Source organism: Talpa occidentalis, unplaced genomic scaffold (assembly GCF_014898055.3).
Source record: "Talpa occidentalis isolate TD23 unplaced genomic scaffold, MPIMG_talOcc4v2.1 talOcc4.10, whole genome shotgun sequence".
NCBI lineage: Eukaryota > Metazoa > Chordata > Mammalia > Eulipotyphla > Talpidae > Talpa > Talpa occidentalis.
Genome location: NW_023600993.1, coordinates 51,628,530 through 51,642,599, shown reverse-complemented (window position 1 = coordinate 51,642,599; position 14,070 = coordinate 51,628,530). Strand labels below are relative to the sequence as shown.

General features: G+C 38.0%; 1 protein-coding gene across 7 annotated transcripts in view; it reads right to left on the bottom strand.

Annotated features, from left to right (window-relative positions):
• MITF (melanocyte inducing transcription factor) overlaps window positions 1-14,070 on the bottom strand; it is a 212,124-nt gene that overhangs the window by 113,598 nt on the left and 84,456 nt on the right. The window contains exon 1 of one of the 7 annotated variants that reach the window (XM_054695478.1): window positions 13,799-13,937. The exons of the other annotated variants lie outside the window; for them this stretch is intronic. The gene's annotated coding sequence lies outside the window, so the exon portion shown is untranslated. Of the gene's footprint in view, window positions 1-13,798; window positions 13,938-14,070 lie in introns of those variants that run through there. 7 annotated transcript variants of the gene reach the window in all.

The window sequence follows — 14,070 nt, the reverse complement described above, 5'->3', positions numbered from 1 at the left end:
AGAAACCAGGGATGGTGCTAAACATCCTATAAGCCCCGAAACAAATAATAGCTGGTACCAAATATCTATGCTGAGGTTGAGAAACTCCCTTTTAGAGTAAGTACCTCTCCAATATAAAGACAAAGTAATTTCAACCCATTGTAAACTTTAAATAATCAAGCAAAAATATCAATGTGTTTGTAAGATAATTTTTATGTCTATGAAACCCAGTGTATTGTTACACTTTAGTCTTTCACCTATGATACAGTATTTAGGATGTTGTAAAAACTATTTTGAGTGATTTAATAATTACACAAGGACTAAAAGTTATGGGAGAATAGATCAACAAATTGAGTTGTGGACACAACAGACTATTATATACAGTGAAAGTAAATGAACTATACAGCTACATGCCTCCCCATGGATGACGTAAAAAATAATTGTGAGTTTAAAAAAAAGGGCAAGTCACATAGAATACTGCCATACGATTCCATTTATTTGAAATTCAAAGCACAGTTTAGAGATGTATCCATGCATTGTAAAACTATAACAAAAAGCAAAGGATTGCTTAACATAAAATTCAGGGTTGTAGTTAACTTAGTGTGGGGTTTCTAGAAAGGACTATGCAATCAAAGATGAGGTTTCTAGAGTGTTCAATATGTAATGATGAATAATGGGTACATGGTTATCACTTTTTTAATTTAATTTTTTTAAACATTAACAAGTAAGGAATATATGGATAATAAAGAAATAGTGTTAGCAAGTATAAGTCACTCTTTTAGGATAATAAGAAGGATAATAGTGAATTTTAACTAAATTGGCTAAGGGACCCCCAGATGAGTGTGATCTCAAACTTTTCTTTCCCCTTCACCCCCCACAAATATATAATTGAATATGCCATGGGGATGAACTATTGCCACACACTACACACATATAATATTCAGCAAAAGAATCCAGACATGAGTACATGCTACATGATCCCATTTGTAAAAAGTCCAGCAACACTCAGACATTATTAATACATGAAGTTACAAGTGATTATTCCAGGGGAGAGGATGACCAGCAGAAGGCACAAGGGTGCTAACTATGATCTGATCTGTCTCATAGGCTGGGTGCTCATTTCATGGTGAAAATTCATCAGGCAGGACATACAAAGATTTGTATATTTTTCTGTAAGAATGTGATAGCTTGATAAAAGTTAACTAAAAATTTTCTTAATCTGCCCATTCGTAAAGATTATTCCTTGACTAACTTTCCTCACCTGTTAACAAAAAAGCATTCATTATCCCAACGAGATGTCACCTCCTCCTCTAACGCCCATATTATAATTATAAACTTATAATCACCATAGAGCTTTTGTGTCTGTTTATCAATGTATTGTCACACCACTGAACACATGGACTAGCGCACCCATCATGATTTCCTATCGAGTACCATACTGTAGTAGCTAATAAATAAATATTTATGGGTTTAAGTGACATGTATTGCCCCTTTCAAAGCAAGTCCATACTTCTCTCTGAGTATGTTGGGTTGGTGCTCCAGTCCTCTTTATTTTTATTGTCATTTTATTTACATATGTTAAATTCCACCTTTTTTGGTGTAGAGTTCTTAAGTTTTGAAATGCAGTTTCAAGTAACAGCCACCAAAATCAAGATACAGAGCAGATCCACCATCTTTAAGTACTTATTCACCCTTTTGGAGTCAAAATGTCACCTGTCCCTGCTCCCCAGAACCACCTATTTATGTGTCTATCATTTTGTCTTTTTTGGAATTAAATTAACCATATAAAACACAGATCACATGTGTTACTGAGGTATCAGTAGTCCATTCCTCTTCATTCATTTTAGTATTCCACTAAAGCGCAGCTTGTTTATTATTTTACCAGAGAAAGAGTATTTGGGTTATTTCCAGTTTTTTGATGATTGTGAATAAAGCTGTTATACATTTTTAAGATTTCTTTTGGAAAAGGATATTTGCAAATGACTCACCCAAGATAATACAATTACAAGCAATTTTTTTTTTAAAAATGGTGGTATACACTTAAAAAAAGTTGTCTACTGAATAAATAGGAGTTGACAATTTTCTCTCATGTTAATGAATTCTAGCTCACAATATTTTCTTTAAAAAGATTTCCAGCTACCTTTTCTATATTTAGTGCATATTACGGGACAGATTTCAGAAGTATCCAACTAAAGCACTTTTCTGAAGGCTGCCTCTTCCCAAAGTGACCCCATGGCCACACTCTATAAATATTGTGTATGTCCTGATCTATGTACAGCTCCTCGTAAGTTCTATGCACATAAGTCATTATGCCCCATCAGGCCGCTGCCTTTCATCTGACCTACTGGACTTACCTGTAATGCCCAGAGGGGATGACAAGTGACAGGCCCAGCACTCAAGGGCTCAAAGAACATTTGAAGAAAAGGGCTACTTCAACGATTATGTGGAGGGGTGGCTATAGTTTGCATTTTTTTTTCTGTTGATTTAAACACAAAAAGCATATGTCCAACTCCTTGGGGGCAGAGTGCCCACATCACGAAATTTCCATTAGCTGGCATTTCAGGGTGTCCGTCTGCAGCGCCTAAACCACTGCATTGCCAGAGTTGAAGCCACAGGAAAAGGAAATATCCAAAAACAACACTTTGGAGAGGTATGTGAGCTGCACTGCACCTGCCACCATGACTAAAGAAAGCACATTGGTTCTAAGCTTTTGGACCTCAAAGTGGCATGAAAACTCTTTCTGTTTGCTCTGAGAGTTTTAATATCTCCATGACACTCACTAGAAAAATCATGAAAACCTCACCCTTCAGCACCTTTCAGATGTTAAGTCATGATAATAAAAGTAGCTAATTATGAAAGGCAGGCTATGTACTCCTGCACTAAGCATTTTACACGCAGTACCTAGTTTTAAACCTCAATTAACAACTTTTTAACTCAAACAATACCATGACGTCCTTTTTACCAATGAGAGAATGAGGTTTTGGGAGATTATATAATTTGCTAGAAAGTATGCAGAGAAGGAAATCAATCCAAGACACAACATGATATGGTGGGTCCCATGTTCTTAACCCACAGGTTATACCACCACAAAACGCTATTACAAAGTATGTTCATTGATCCAGATACTCAACATTATTATATTATTATACACATTTCAGGAAAGAAATATTACTTAATTATGCCCCTCCCTCTAGATGTTCATAACCTAGGGGAGGATAGAGGATTATGAAAACGATGTCTTAAATTTTTTGGTCAAATCCTTTCTAAAATTCATATGAAAATTACAGATTCCATTCAGAAAATTTTTACATAGTCACAGACATGCAAAAATCAATTGAATACTTAGGCCACAATCTGGGAATCCCTGGAATGCTTAAGGAGCTATTTGTTGCAATGGGTTTTAAGACAGAAAAGAAAAAACCCAGTATATCAAAGTTCTGAAGATTGAGAAGAATTCACCAGTAGGAAGGAAGGAGAACCTTTGATGAAGAGGTACATGCTTCAGTGAGCTGCGGGCAGGAAAAGATCTAAAGGAGTGAAGAAGGAGAAGAGGTAACAAGTCAGTGAAATATTCAGGGAAGGGCCCCTTACTTCTAGAAAGGATGTGGTGGGAATGAGGTGTGAGCCCAGGCTTTGCACTCAGAAAGAACTGGATTTAAATCATGTGCCTCCCTATCATTAGCACCCACTGGGAAATTATTCAACCCTTGATGCTTCAGTTTCCTCACCTATAAAATGGAGATAAAAAGAGCCTGACCCTGTAGCCTGTTGTGAGGTGACCCATGGCTTGCACTTGGCACAAAGTAAGAAATGATGTGGGTACTCAATATAGTGTTGCCATTATTGTTCACTTCATCATCACCACCCCTGTCACCATAGTCTGACGTAATATAGCCTCATAAATGGAACTTCTATATAACAGCACCAGAGCTAAACTGCTTTGGTTCCAGTTTGGGCGAAATTTATAGTCTCAGACATGTGAGATACTAGAGGAGGATCTTTGCCCAAATAAAGCCCCAGTGCAAAAAGCCACCTCTCAAAATACTCTCCTTGTAAACTCACACCCTATTACTTATTCTCATTAATCACATAAAAATGTGAGAAGTATGCTCTAGAGAAGGGGGGAAACAGAAAATATGACAATCATTGGATATTGGTGGATTTGTTTTGTTTTTCAACATCAGTGCTCTTAAGTGAGACTAGAGATTACTATCAAGAGCTTACTAGATGTTACATATTATTGCCATTACTGTGTCCATAACAAGAATCTGAAAAAATAAATTCTCACAAAGCCTTTCTGCACTCAGTTCATCTATGCCATGGTTTCTAGCATGGTGTTACTACACAAAAAGGGGGGAAGGTACAAAACATTCTACACAATCCTTCTTAATTGTTGGGTTTTCAGTAATGTTTTATTTTAAATTCTGTATGTCGTCTAGGAGCTAACATAAAAGTAACATACTGGAACCCATCCATGAATGTTTGAGGAAATGTGTGGAGAATATTTTGTTTTGATTCCTCAGCCATGGTAATAGACAGAACATTCATGAAATCCTTGCTCTTAAAAATGTTCCATGGCCAGCCAATATTTGCCAGAGTGATATTATCATACAGTCAGCGCTGGAAAAATTCAGTCATGAGAAACACAACCATTCTCATCTTCCCCAGAAAGCTGGCAAGGATATCTCCTTCTCTCTGCCATCTAAACTGACAACATCTACAAAAATCAAAAGGTACCCTTACTTTAAAGCACACAAATGAAAAAGGAGGGATCCTAATGAGCCTCCCTGAAACCAACAAGCTGTTGCAAATTCACCAAGCTTCCTTATGCTTTAAATTTGTTCTCCTGAAAAAGCACAATACTAAATGAGCTCATTCCATCAAAGATGAATATAAGCAGTAGAAAACTCAATTGTCTAAAACAAGCAGGAGAGGAATTTGTTCATGACTTGGAAACAGCAGGAAAAATTGAGGCTGAGGACAGGATAATGCTGCTGGCACATCATTAAATGTGAATGTGATAGAAAGCGCAAATAGGCTGTAGAGGAGATGGATATGGCAATTTGAAAATACCCATAATCTTACCAGAATCAAAACAAAGATTCGTGTTGGGAAGGGGCTCTCAAATGGCTTTGAGAAAACCCTATAAATTCCTGAGAGACTGAACCAAAACAGTTTGAGGTATCACGAGAAAACCAGAGAAGTGTTGAGTTTCAAAGCAGATCTTTCTCTCCTTCCAAAAGTTGTCATTTGTGAATGAAATTTCTATCAACAGAAAGGATCATACGTGCAAATGTCACTAACATATTCCATCAGCCTACTTCTGTTTTCCTACTTCTGTTTCTATACTCGGTAGTTATTCTTTCCTGTAAGCAACTCATTCTAGGAGTTAAGAATACAATCCCCGGGGCCTCCCCGGTGGCGCAGCGGTTGAGCGCTGGGTTGCGAAGCTGCCCGCGGCCTCTGCGGCGCCGGTTCGATCCCCGGCTGCTCCCCGGCCACCGGAGGAGGGTCCCACATGGCGCGCAGACCTCTCCTGCCGCCCGCTGCTCCCCTCAGCAGTGTATTTCGGTCCTTCTGCCTGGTCTGCTCCCCGCTCTGGCTCTGGTGAATTCTCTCACCCTCCCGCGCTTCTGACTGTACCCAGTGCATGTATAAACAAAACAAACAAACAAACCAGCAAACAAATAAATAAAGCATGCCTCTATAAAAAAAAAAAAAAAAAAAAAAAAAAAAAAAAAAAAAGAATACAATCCCCGGACTCAAATTACATAGATTTACCACTTGCTAATTCTAAGCCTCTGTTTCTCCATTGCAAATGAGTTTAATAACTAAATGAGTTAAGCAAATAAGACATTAATGCTATGCATGGTCTTGGTATCATTTTAGACTTTTTAATCTACAAAGTGTGTCTTTCTTGTCGAAAGACAGACAGGATGTACTATATCTTTCCAGTGTGACACCAATACTACTTTATGAAAGAGCTGAAAACAAATGCTTGTACGGTTTTGGTCATCTCTAACAAATATTTGTTAATCTCCTGGTACGAACCCACAGGTACTATGCTAAAAGGTGGGACCTACAATACAACAGCTATAATAACAAAGACAGAGGCCCTACTCTCAGGCTCACTCCCAGTGTCTTTCTGGAGGGTAACCAATTGTTATGTGAACTTGGGGAACTGCTCCCTCCCAGTCAATGAAGGTAATAACCAAGTCTCTTCTTGGGTCATAATAATCCCTTATTAGGCTTTGTAGATGTGTTAAACACAGAGACTGTGGAATCACCATTTAAAAAATTCCTTGTACATGTATGTGCTTCAAAATTGGCCATGTCCATTACCATAATCTATGGAAGGGTGATAGATATTCACTTAACCAACACCTGCTTTTGAGGTGCTTTATATGCTTTTGTAACTATTTGTGTGTCCATCAGTTAATTGCACAAATATTTATGGCATATTTATTAACAGTCAAAGAACAGGCTTGACCCTTGCTAAAGATTACTGAGAAAGCATGGTCCTTCTCCAATGTAGAGTCTTACCATTTTAAAGATGAGTTCACAGACATGGTCCAGAAAGCAAAAGCAAATGACCCAAATTCACACCATTAAGACAGGTAGGTCTGAAATAAGAGCATGTCTAAAGCCAAATCCAAGCAGGTTCCCTCCTTAGGATTTTACTCTCACCTCTGTCCCCTCAGCCTATACTGCTCTTCCTCAAACACCTGCCAGGCTTACTCCTCAGTAAACTAACTCAGATCCCTGTTAGAAGGAACCTCAGAAGTGAAGTCAAACCTATGAACCTCAAATTAAATAGGAACACTACTCTGACTTCATATTCTTCTTCATAGCATTTACCACTCCTACCAGAATGTAAACTTCAATAGGGATATTCTGGCCAGTTTTATTCACTGTTCTTGCCAGAACAGTAATAGTGTCCGGAACAGAGTAGGTACTAAGTAAATGTATTGAATGGAAGAATCCAGTACTTCTTCTACCTAAACACACCCTTCCCCAATGAAACTCCTGCTGAAGATGCTTACAACCCTGAAATTGGGGGGGAAAGGGACACTGAAGACAATCTTTTCCAGTGCCTGCTAAAGTGTCAGATATGCTTAACCAGCAAAATGACTTTGGTTGGTGCACCAATGTGACATTAAATAGCAACAGGTTACACATGGAGAATATGGAGGAATACAGAGTAAGTGGCATTCTGCTTCAGTGTATGGAGACAGGGTTGGGAGAGGAAGGGGGCAGAGAATGTGGAGAACCAGACACAAACCAATCCAAGGTTGAATGTTGGTCACTCTTGTTGGGTCTTCAGATTTCTCAAAGGAATATGGAAATCCTGAATTGGCACTGAAAACTAGTGATTCCACATTTTGGTGAATTCAGAGTTACTTTCGACATTACTGGGGCTACACTAACATCAAACAGTAAGATTAAGGTCAGCAGGTCTTCAGACCAGTAACAATCATTGTTTCCTCCATCATTCCTCAGAAGCCATAGCACTGTCATATGCAGGGACTGAACAACACCTTCTCAAGGTCTTTGCAGTTGACAAATAACAATGAGAAGGTCATGGTTTCTTAATCCTCCCTTTTAGAAACTAAGTGAACTGGGCCTCCCCTGGTGGTGCAGGCAGTTGAGCACTGCACTGTGAAGCTGTGCGCAGCCTCTGCAGTGCCGGTTCGATCCTGGCCGGCCAGTGAGGGTCCCACATGACGCAGCAGACCTCTCCCGTCGCACCAGCTGCTCCCCTCAGCAGTGTATTTCGTCAGTCTGCCTGTTCTGTTCCCCACTTTATCTCTGGTGAATCCTCTCACCCTCCCGCAATTCTGGCCTGCACCCTGGTTCTTATATAAATAAATTAATTAATCTTTAAAAAAAAAAAGGAAAAAAGAAACTGAGTGAACTACTTATTCCAGCTTACTTAGATTTTGAGTTCTTAATGCAAGACCACAGAAAGTCAACCAATCTTAAGTATAAAACATTTCCTCATAGTGTCTATGAAGATTATAAAAAAAAAAAGCCACAAAGAATTGCAGAACTCTAGATGGTACTAAAATCAAGTAGACTTTAAAATAGGTCAGAAAAAGAGCTGAAATCATTTGAAACCCTTGCCAAGCAAAAAATAAAAATAAAATGATCTGAGGGAGAGAAAGAAGTCATTCTATTTTTATTTTATACCTGATTTCTTCTCAAAAGAACTTAAGGCAATTTATGTAAAAGCACACAACATACCAAGATAAAAACAACAACAGAAAATTAAAGTGCACAAGTAAAGGAAATAGGATGAAAGAGAATTCAAGAAAAACAATAGCAGGGAGATTAGTACACAAAATACAAATAAAAGTATTTTATATTTTCTGGAGGTGAATTGTAAATGTTTTTAAGAAGGGGTAGAAAGTCCAATGTCTAGGGCTCCAGCAGTTAGAGTAAAGGAATAAGACCAACTTAAAAAATGTTGGTTCTACTTTAAAGAAAATGGCATTACTTCTTTGAATCCCATGGCTGACATGAGACATATGAGTCCAGTGTTGCCAGGCTGGTTTTTCAATAGATGCAAAAAATTCAAACACACTAGTACAAAATTTCCTGATTTTCCAATGTTGGCAAACTACTAGCTTTACCTTTGGCTGAAAATTAATTTCAAATGTGTGGGTTAAAGACAACATTGCTTGTGACCATAAAGAGGAAGAAGACATGATCAGTTACATGACTAACTATATCCGTATAATAAAAACCCAAAGTTGTGTAGAAGTACAGTCATCTGCGGTATCAAAACCAGAGAGACACTTCTCCAAAGAGTCTTCCTAAAGAGGACACAAAAACATTCACAAAACAGGCACCCCACGCAATCAGGATCCATAGGGGTCTAGCTTATAATAACCTTCAACAGCGGGAAAGAGCGTAATATTATGTGAAATTTAGTAAAACTAATAATCTAGGAACAGAGATGGGTGCGGGGCAAATTTCCAGAGACAGAGATTTCTGTTCATTTGGATTATTTCAGGTATAGATTTTACAGTAGATTTTGCTTAACTTTTTAAACCAAAGGTTCTTTTTGATAACTGTAAAATTCCCATGCATTTATTTTGTGTTATTTGACAAATCAAAGCAAAAACTACCTTGGAAAATGATTTTTTGAATATTTCTATCACTCCTCACTGTTACAGATTATGCAAAGAGATGGAATTCATCCTCCAGACTGTCATCCATAAATACCGGTTTTTCACAGTAGCATTTGAAAAGAATTGAGTAGCACCATGTTCAAGGTCAGGTTCCCTGACAAGAACCTGGAGTGTGGTAGTCTATGGGGTTAAATTCAAGGCCATTCTCTTTATTAGCCTGTCCATCTGGCACAGAGACTGAACTTTGTGATGTTGAAGAAACTGGCATGCCTCCAGCCACACGCCAAGGAAGGATACACAGGTAGAACCAAATATCTCCACAAAAGGAACATTGTTCTACATGTGCATGTGCTCAAGGTCACAAACACAAGGACAGTCAAGTTCTAAGCCACACAGCAATGCTTTATGGAATCCTTGGGATGAGTGACAGGGGTTGGATCAACACTGGGCTCTTGACATACCAAAAACTAGTACAGTTTTACTTCCTTTATCTCATACAAACTCGTTCTTTTGTAATGCTTGTTCTGAAAACACAAAAATGCTGAAACATGATTGATACATTAGGGAAAATTTTGAGCAGAACCCAAATGAATTTTGGTTTGTTTGTGCATGACTTTGTAAACAAGACACAAACACCAGGTGAAACACACAAAGCTGCTAAGTACAGCAGTGTAGGGACAGGGTAAATGCATCAATCTCAAACATCTACTGGCCACATCAGTTTATGGTGCGTGTCCTACAGCACAGCCATCCACATCTGTGGCTACCACTTTCCATCCACTGTCAGATAAGTCTCCTTCCATGCTTTACCATAACTGACAATCTGCAATCCTTCTCACACCCACTCACACAAACAAGCAAAGTGCCCATTTTATTGTATTTATATATTGTTTAGCCATTTAATAAATGCAAAACTGTCCACTATTTTTACTGGGTTCTTATCCAGTAAAGTTTTTAACTATGTCACTAATGAAGTTTTTGAGTATGGTGCCACTAATCCTATTTTTTCTAGAGACTGTGGTATTTACTACAGACCTTGCATTGCCTGGTGATTTTTTACGTACATTTGGATTCCATACAAAATGTTATTTGAAAAAATTAAGTTGGCTATAAGGTAAGTTGTGTGAAGTCTAAAATTTGTCATGAAAGTGAAGGCAGAAGCTAGGAAATGGGTATAAGTAGGTAGTTAGGGAGAGTGTACCCCAAGTCCCAAGTCCATTTATCAACCTGATTGAAAAACAATCTCAGCCCCCTACTCCAGTTCAATTAAAAATGGAATGTTCACAATACCAACATAATAGCACAATAGCGTGGACCAAAGCTGGTTTCAGAAAAGTAGTCTAAGTAAAGTGGGAAAACTCAGTGGGCCTCAGTAGCCTAGGAGACCCCCACAGGCCCAGCCAATCAGCAACAGAGCATCACAGAGAAACCTGATGACTAAATCCCCACTCCTTTATACACTGTAACTATGTAAGCACCTACTTCTCGCCACCTCTGTGACTACCCAATAGGGACCCCCCTCTCCACTCAGAGAGTTCTCCTCTTCTTCCTACCTACCTACCAAGTAATCACTTGCTTTTCTGTGACTTTTGTCTCATTGTTGAATTCTTTCCTCACCAAAGATAAGAACTGAGGAAGAGCCCAACAGGCGTCTTCGGACTCAAGGCCTGCTCCCACAAAAACCCCAATTTGAAAGTACTATCTTCTGAAAACATATCTGTTAACTTTGGAAAAATTACAGGAAGCCAAAAAAATGCACAGAAAATAAAAATCACTCATCATCTTAACTTACATACACATTGGTATTTTTCCTTTCAGTCTTTTTTTCTTTGTACTGTAAGGCGACTATTTTTCCTGACTTTTTATCTTAACTTGGCTTTAAAACTGACACACACTTCTAAATCAAATATGTTTACTTTCAAAAAATAATGTTGCCAAATTGACTCAATCTTTCAATATTAATGAGCACATGCTACCCTATCACAGTCCACCACTATGCTCTGTAACATACTAAATCAGGAAAGACTATGCTCAACCACCAAGAGAATCTCTGGAAATTTCCAAATTTGGCATAGTTGCATCATTTCTTGCCCTTAAGATTAATTACTATTTTCATTCTAGTTCTAAGATTTGTTAAAAATATAAATTATATAAATAGCCCATTTGGAAAAGAAAATGCACTTGTATTATTAGTCTCCTGTAAATTACAGCTTCAAGAATTACATTCTGCCCTTTTATCTGTCACCTTTTCAAATATTGTATCACCAAAATTAACTACACAAAACAAAGCTCTATTTGAACATTTCTAAGTAGTAAATACACAGATTAAAATGTCATGAAGACTGCCTACTAATTTTCCCTCTTTATTTCTTCCAGGAGAGTTATTTTAAGATTTGAATTTTTTGTGAATATTGCCTTAAGAGTTTAGTAAACTATGTAGAAGATAGAGCTACAGGTATATGTAAACACACATATATATTATGCACATATACTGTGCATAGATGTACATATAGTGCACTCAAATGTATATATTCTTGAAATTTCTACCCTACAAAATATAAAACATATCTGGCATTCTGTATCTAAGTTAAATTACCTAAGTAGCAACGAGCAAGTAGGAGTAAAAAGGCATGTGGGGTTGCAGTCTCTCCGATCCTCTGATGAGATAGTGAAAAGCACTAAGAGAGCAACAGGACAAAACAAAAAGAGGCAAATTAACCAATACACATAATAATCTTCTCTGAAGTCACTGATAATTGATTCCACTCTGCTCTTAAAAAAAAAAAAAAACAAAAAAAAAAACAAAACACTTAGCTAAGTCATTACTCAGAGGGAGAGATGGCTGGAAAAGGTGACAGGGTCACATTGTCAGGTACCAAACTATACTGCATTTTACCTCTTTCTCTCTCATTGCAAAAGGCAATGGTTTTATTATTTTAACCATTTCTGGGTGGTAGTTAATTAAGCTTTTAGATGACATTCCTGTCCCTTTCAAAGTGCTTCTGTGTGTGATAGGAGGGAATCAGTATTCCAGCTTATCCCAGGGAATAACGTTCTCAAACCCATAGAAGCATTCCTAGAAAGGCAGTGTTTGAAAAGGGGTGAAAGAGTACCCCATAACTGTTCTACATACACAAGTCTCACAGCATGGAATACATATCCTTGCAAGGGTGTGTAGGGAGGGACTGGAAGAAAGGAGGTCTGAACTCGCCAACAGCAAGGAGGCATCTCTGCAGTCCTCGTGTTTTATGTCACATTCTACTCCATAATATACCCTTGCTTGTATGAGCAGGAGAAAATCCCTAAATGATGGCTCTGAGGGAGTACTGAGACTTTTCCAACCCTATCCCAAATATTCAAAAACTACTGATGGTCCAGAAAGATCAGTCTCCCACTTTTTGTAGCCTTTGGCCCTGGGCTTCAGACCTCGAGGAGTACAAATATTTCTAGGTTATCTAGACAACACTAAAGACATGAAGCTTTTATGTTTAAAAGTCCTAATGTGAATATTTTCATTTCTTAAGAAGTCAACTGAAATTTCCTTACTCATTTTTATACATCAGTCTTTTTTGAAGTAGGGATGCATTTAAAGCAGATCAATTTTCTCCTTTGTGGGAGATCAATAAACCACAATCTTGAGACGAATACCATCGAGCCTACACAGAGATTGACTGCCACTTGGAAAAGCTCTCACGTCACAATCCATTGCTGTGCAGAACAGAGGGGAAGGAGAGAACAGTATATCCAACCCATGGCTGGCAGAGGGTGCAATTGGGCTCTTCCAGACCCTCAGACCAGTTTCCTCTGAACCCTCTTCATTTAGAGAGCTACTCAGACAGTGCTATTCATCAGTGTTCTACAAAGATACAAAAAGATGAAATCCTTGACTGTGCTGGACTAAACACCATTAGACAAAAAGCAGCCACAAAATAAAAACTGCCTTTTAAAAGTAGCTATGGTTAAACATTAAATAATCACATGATTTGCTCCCCTATACTGTAAATAATGAAAAGCTTTTAGTCAGTGGGAAAAATCAGTTTTCATAATTTCATCAGCAATTACTATAAAGCTCAATTGTAAGAACTTAGGGAATCTTCACTTTTCCTGACCTCAAGAACTAACATTTTGCAGCAGGGACTTATTTTAATTCTGAATGTTCTCCAGGGCCCCTTCAAAAGAAAAAAAAATGAACTTCACATTGACTGATGCATGACATTGTTTTAGTTCAAAAAAAAAAAAAGTGCAGATTGAAACCATTATTACATGTCATAAAGCATCAGTAATGGCCACTCAGCAAAATCTAAACCATTTTTAAGGTCATAAACAAGCACATAAAGTGTGCTGCACTAATTTGTTGGAAACATCCTCCTTAAAAGAAAGGGTGACAAAGGGCTATGGCTCAGTCACATTGCTCTGCACGTACCAACCACAGAACATACATATGACCTTTGCCATTCCCCTTGCAAATTCTTTCAGCACTTGGACATTTGACTTTAAAAATTAGGGGGAGGTGAGACAAAGCTATAAAAATCTAGGAACACTAGAATATGCTGGGAAATGATAAATGTCTTTCTTACAGAAGAAATGCAGGCACTATTAATTTACAGAATTCAGTGCTAAAGGCAACTTGTCGAATCTCCATTATCACTGATGTTTTAAACCCAGAAAAGCAAAATCAGACTTACCCTGGGAAGCCATCCTATAGGCTGACTCAGAAAAGTAGCCTGTTGACAAGCCAGAAAACAGCTTCAAACCAATACTCCACAAACTCGCTGTGTTTAATCCTCCATTCCACCTACTAACCCCTGCTACTACGTATGCATCTGGCTTTTGCTAAAGAACTTCTGCAAATGTACAGTGGATGAGTAATCATTTAGACTTCGTAAAACATGCCAAAGCCATCACCAATAACAGTCAGTTTCACTGACTCATCACATTTTCAAGTGCTTTTATTTTA